This window comes from Molothrus aeneus, chromosome 2 (assembly GCF_037042795.1).
Source record: "Molothrus aeneus isolate 106 chromosome 2, BPBGC_Maene_1.0, whole genome shotgun sequence".
Lineage (NCBI taxonomy): Eukaryota > Metazoa > Chordata > Aves > Passeriformes > Icteridae > Molothrus > Molothrus aeneus.
In genome coordinates, this window is record NC_089647.1 from 25,193,023 (window position 1) to 25,199,434 (window position 6,412).

Here is a 6,412-nt window from a genome sequence, read left to right on the forward strand (position 1 = left end):
AAAACTCCCTCTGCAAGCACAGTGTAGGAGAACTACTGTGAGCCTGCGCCCTCTAACCACCAACCTGGCTGGCTCTGGCTGGTGTAGGTGACATTCTTGCTCTTTCCTAGATTCCTGTGCATCTCAGCTAAGATGACAACCAATTTATCTGCACATAAATTCCAGGAGTAAGCAGTACTTCTGAGTGTCAGGGATTAGGACTATACTCAGAATGTCCCAAACCCAATGTGGGGTGAGAATTGTGTGTTTCACCGCCCCTTCCCCAACTCTATCACTTCTGCAGGACCCCAAGGGGATCCTACTTGAGGCCCTGCCTCTATTCCTCAGGAAGACAAGAGCATTTCCTCAGTAATTCCAGGTGGGCAGGATGCTTTTCCTAACAGTGAAAGACTTGGCCATTATAAGCTATAGGAACTACATCTGATTACCAGCAAACCTGGGGGCTCCTCTCCCCCACACTGTGACAATGCTGCCTTGTGCTGTTTGTGTGTAAGAGCAGATCTCCAAATAAAAGACTCCATGGGGAAAAAAAAATGGGGGGGATGCTTTCTGCATGTTTATTTCAAGTGGGACCGGTTCTCCAACCTGTTTCAGTGTTTGTCCATAGCACTTGAACCCACTTAGCTGCTGGGAGACATGGGAAATGCCAGGGCAGCAAAAGGAAAAGCCAGGGGATTGTGGTAGTGAGACAAAGCTTTTCCCCTGAGAATGTTGATGGATGTTTTGGGGACATCCATGCAGTGTCAGATTCCTGAATGATGAGATTACCTTCCCTCTTTCTTATTGAGGCATGTACCTGGGGGATACACCTTTTAGTACTTTGGTTTCTTCTTACCACATGGTGCTTTGTAGACGATTACACTTCAGGCACTACTAAAATATCTGCTCTGCAGTATTTGCCTTATCACAACACTTGACTTTGTTACTTCTGCAGAAATCTTAATGGGGGCTGGATTCTTATAAAAGTGAACCTGCATAACAAGTGACTCCATTTCAGAGCCCAATACTATCAAACTTTTCTCTCTTATCCTGAGGCTGTACAGAAGAATTTCCCTTATTCAGGGGAAAAAAAACCTGCAACAAATCAGTGTTCAACAATCAGTGCTTTCCCAAAGCTCAAGCACTGCCATGACAGTTTGATAACCAGCTGAAAAATGTGTCTGGTAGAAGATTCAGAGTGGGAGTCTGGGCCTTAAAAACAGGGTCCTAATCCATAACAAATTACTGTGTGCAACACTTGTCCAGAGAGCCCACACAGTGAGGTAAGGTTGCACCATGCTCTCTCTCCTTCCTTGAATAAAAAGTGCCTGCTCTAATGAGAGGCAGGTCCCTGATTCAGCAAAGCACTTAAGTGTTTTGATGAACTGGGGCCAAACTGAACATCTTGTGCAGAACTCGGTTGTCTAGTGAACAATATCAAATATTTTATTCATGGATGCAGACTTAAATGAAAATTAAAGACATGGCTATTTAAGGCCTTAGGTGCCCAAACTCATATTGTTCATTTTTTATTATCTTAAAGTAATCATTTGTACGGGAAAAGAAGCAGCCACCTCCAGAAAATCCATCCCTGTCATGCTGGGAAGAATATTCTCAGTTCTCCCCCAACACCCTGTCAATTTGATGGCTTATGTAGCTTGCTTAGAAACTTGTCACATTCAGGCTATTTCAGATCAACAAGTTCCAGCCAGTATCCTCTTTTCCTACCAGGAACACCAAGCTTTAGTACCCTTATTGGCTGCATAAGGTGTGGGCAAGCAAGGCACAGCCTCCAGTGGGCCAGATCAGGTATTAGAAGGCTCTTAATTATTGTGCCATCACCCTTACTTGGCCATCAGTGCCCAGACAAGGCAGTGAGCTCCGTGCTGACCTTGGCCTCTGAGGCTGCAGCCAGCAAGGGTCCCTGTCAGGCTGCTCTCCTCACTCCAACACCTCGGGCTGTCCTGCTGAAAGGAGCTCTACAACCCAGAGAACACCAGCCTTGGAAAATGAAGCATTATGGCAGGTGAACAAACCTCAGTCTATGAAAGCTTTTGCTCTGCAGTGTTTCACCTGAAATGCTGGATGCAGCAGCATATTGCAGCTGAAGGCTGCACCATAGGCAGGTGGAGAGAGCAGAGCTTGGACTTGGGCACATCCTGACTTCAGGGTGTTTCTCCTTAGAAACACCATCTTTTTCTAATGAAAATTTTCAGTAGAACATTATCTATGCCTTTTGTATATTTGAAAATATTTCCATAGATAGTGAAATGCGAAAGAGAGCTGTTTCTAGTATGGCAACACATACTTTATTTTCTTCTCCTTGTCCACCCTACAGCAAGAATCTTCAACTCCCTTTTACTTATCAACACACCCACTTGTCCTCACAGTTAGGCAGAAAACAGTCAAAGTATGGATTGAAAAGAAAATCTGGCATTTTTCACCAGCTTGTCTATACTTAGATGCAACCACCTCCCTTCATGGAATACAGGGAGATGTAAATGGGAAGAAAACGAGAAAAAAAAAAAGTAAAAAAGAGTACATGCAGACATTTTTGGCTAAACCTTATGCTCTTTTTGATTTATTCCCATACAGCTACTAGTGCTCAAATGATTTCCAGAGCAGGCATAAGTTACATGGCACTCAGTTTATCTGCTCTGGAATGGCAAAGTGCACAACCAGATATACACTGTGGTTCCAGGGAGTCTAGAGATTTCAAAGGTGCTTTATCTCCCAGATAACTCACTGGCAAAGAAGGGTGAATTAATAACAGTGTTGGTGACTAAAACTGGAATGATAGATTATGAGTATGGGCTTTAAAAAAGAAGTGTCAGTTAAATGCATGTTACAGATTTGTTCAGAGTAAGATATTAATCCTTTATTTTCTTTTTTTGATTTGTGGGTTCCTAAGCATTTTTCTTGGAGAAGCACAAATCCTTGAATTGTGTATTTCAATCTACTGGCAATGGCTTTTTTCCCTGTGCTCTCACAGCATCGCGCCCCTCCAAGTAGTCTTTGGGGATCTGTGAACCAGAGGTAAAACCCCACCTCCTAGCAGTCAGACAGGAACCACGTTCCCTTAAATCCCACACATGGATCTGATTCACTGCATGACTCTTGTAAGCCTCCATCCACCTCCTCTCTGGGAAAACACAAAAGATCCACAGTCTTTAAGTCCTCAGGCTGAGGGACTTTGAGCTTAGTCCAGAGAAAGGCTGAGCAGCCTGAGTTCCCACTTACGGAAGTGCCAAGTGCACAGGAATTCTGTGCAGGCACAGCACTGAGGCACTCGCAATGACGGGAATGCTGTGTATTTGTGCCCTTTGCCTCTGCAGTCCTGACACCAGGAAAGTGAATCTATTTATATGCAGTGGTAGAGGCTGGAGCCCTCATTTTCTCTGGGCCTTTGAGGAGCCTTTGGCATGTTTTTGTGACACAACAATTTTTGAATGACTTGGAAGGCTTCAGAAAAATATGAAATACTGTCAAAAATGCAAAATCCCTCAGCCAGGGGGAGGGAAAAAACATGCCGGAAGCTTAGCCAAGCCTGACAGGGTTTAGTGGATCTTGATCTTTGCTCACCCAATAGTTACATATTGTTCCCCCTGCCCCCCCTTTTAATGGAATTACTGCCTTATCTCTTAAAATGATCTCATTAAAGCAGGGGACAAGACAGCAGAGGGTAGGAGGCCTGTAATTACAGATGGAAGGGCGATAGAAATACCACTTCATGCACCTTGTCATCTCTGTTTCCCCTCTGAAGGGGGGTGGTCTTCAAAAAAGCATGAACCCCTTTTGACCACTTCTCTGAAGCACACTGACAGAGAACTTGTGGTGGAGATGTCACACAAAGAAAATACAGATGAGAGATAGCACTCTTTCCTATTCTGGGGACTATCCACTGGTGGGATCCTAGTTTTCCCACCAAATGCAGCCCTAGGTTGCAGCAGGTGTGAAGGGGTAAAGAAGATTTGCTTCTCTGTGTCAGGCTACACAGAGTCCATTACTGGAAGAAGGAATATGTTTGAGAGCAAGCTGTCATATCTAGCAGCAGGAGCAAAGGGCTTTCAGACCCTTGGCCTCTTAACTGGAACCTGCTAAAGCTTTCCTCCATGCTGGCCTTCCCTCACTGTGACTGTTCTCCTGTTCTGAAAATGGCCATAATAAAACTCCCTGCTGTAAAACAATCCCTGCTTCTCAAAGTAGAAAATGTGGCAGGAGGGTCTTGTGATGTCCACAGCAGCAGGCAATGCCCTGCACTGCTTAGCTAAGGTTCATCCTTCTCCTTTCAATGCATCCCATGCTACCTACCCTTTGGAATTCGACTGCTGTGCAGCAGCCCACAGCCACACCACAGCTGCTGTCTGAGGGGAAAACAATGTATGGCTGCAGATCTGCAAAGTAAGGACTCAAGATTAGTCCTGGGATGACCTGGAGTGGAACACGAAAGCCAAAGAGCAGGAATTTTCAGGTATCAAAGCCTGCCCAGGATTTCACCTGCTGGCAGGAGTGAAGTTCCCTGTATGTTATCTCTGCTTCTCAGTCACCCTGCCAAGATCTCAAAGAGTTTGTAATTGCTTGTAGATACTGAAAACAGAGCTGTCCTGATTTTTCTTAAGCTAATCTCACTGATACCTATTACGGAAAGAGAACGCAAGCATTTCCAATACAGAACATTACACTCCCTGCCTGGTTTGATGTAATAAAATTTCTTTTGATCTGTATGGATTTGTTCTCTGTTTAAAACACTGACAGTGACACTGGGACATTAATCCAGGTTTCCAGCACCACAGCTGCATGCTACAGTTTTGTATGATGCAGAAATGACAATGCATCAACCATCCCAAGGAAAAGATGGGTCAAATCGATAGTGTGCCAAATCAACTACACTGGTTAGGTGGCACTTCAAGGGGCAATGTAGTGCAGAAGTGGTCTGGAGGTCTTCTTTTAGTGTCCTATTGATGATGTTTCTTCACTGCCACATAGAAAGAAAGCCAAGTTTGGTATGGTGCATTGCTGTTCAGGAGTAAAATGCTGTTGAGGAGTGAAAATGAAACTAATAGGTGATTTCAGGCATTGGAATTTTGACCCACTTCCTAATGCTTATCCCCTTCTCCCCACCCTCAGGCAAGAGCCAAGCCTTTCCTGGGAAATTTCAGAAGAAAATATCAAGGGTAAGTAATGAAAGCTCTCTGTCGCCTCAGGGTTGGGTTGGTGCAGCTTGGTAGGGAGACAGCTGTCCAGGTGTTTTCTAGGTAAACCAAAAGCTTCAGCCTCCCATCTGAGGAGCTGTCAACACAGTGCCAGATCTAATAATGACCATGAGAGGCTCCAAGATGGAGCTTATGCAAACAACTAAAAAGTGTCTCTGAAATGTTGGCCTGCTGTCTAGAATTGCATCTGATCTCACTGCTGGTTTTTGCTTTCATGTTCAGTTTGTTCTGTTGCAGAAGCATCTCAGAACTGAGCGATCAAGATGCTTCCAAGTCCAGCTGGAGTCACAACAATGGAGCATGTCCCACATCTGCAAACAGCAGATCCATCAGAAGCTCTAAAAGCTGGTCTAGGGAGCAGTGACAGGGCCAAGCCCACCACCAGTGTGGTGCCTCTACACGATTGTTTAAATAAACATGATGATTGCAGTGGCAGATATTCCCCTAAGAATATCCGTGGACAGTTTGATGAGCAAGCTCTTTGTGCAGGATGTTTAAGGCTTGAATTCAGTTCTCTTCTCCTGTGGAAGGGTTTCTAGCCATGCTAAGCAGGGAAGTGCTCTAACTATGTTCCTTTTTCCCAAGAAAGTTCACAGCTATTTTTGGGACCCTCAGCAGGTGATGCCTCCTGAAACGCTTTCTCATTTTCAAGTTTATACAGGGTTCCAGGGCTTCTACTAAGCCATCAAGAATAAAAAAGAGCATCAGCTCATTTTCTTTGCCAGAAAATCTAGACAGAAGTAAAAGCAAAGTCGACAAACTTCTGCAAGAAAACCCCAAAACCCAACAAAGTGAACAGACACAAAGTCCTAATTTGTGCATCTGTCTCAGAATTTGAAAGGTAAGGGAAGGATGACCATAGCCAAACTTGGTCCCCTAGCCGGGCTCCCTGAGCAGCAGAGGGCACAGAACGCTGCCCCCAAACTCTTCACCGACTCCTGAACCACAGAAGTGGTTTCCGGCAAGAGCATCTCCCGCGGGACAGGAACGGAGCGCGCTGCGGCTCGGGCAGGCTGGCAGCACGGCAGGGACCATGCCCAGCACAAAGAGCGTGGGTGGACGGGGAGCACCGGGGCTCCTGAGCCTCTCAGCGACCGGCGGCAAAACCCGCGGGGCACCAGCACTTGGGGGCTCCGGGCGGCCACAGAGCCGAGGCCCCGCAGGGGCGGCGGGAAAGGCGCCTGGAGAGCCCCGGCCTGGCGGCGGCGCCGCGGAAGGGG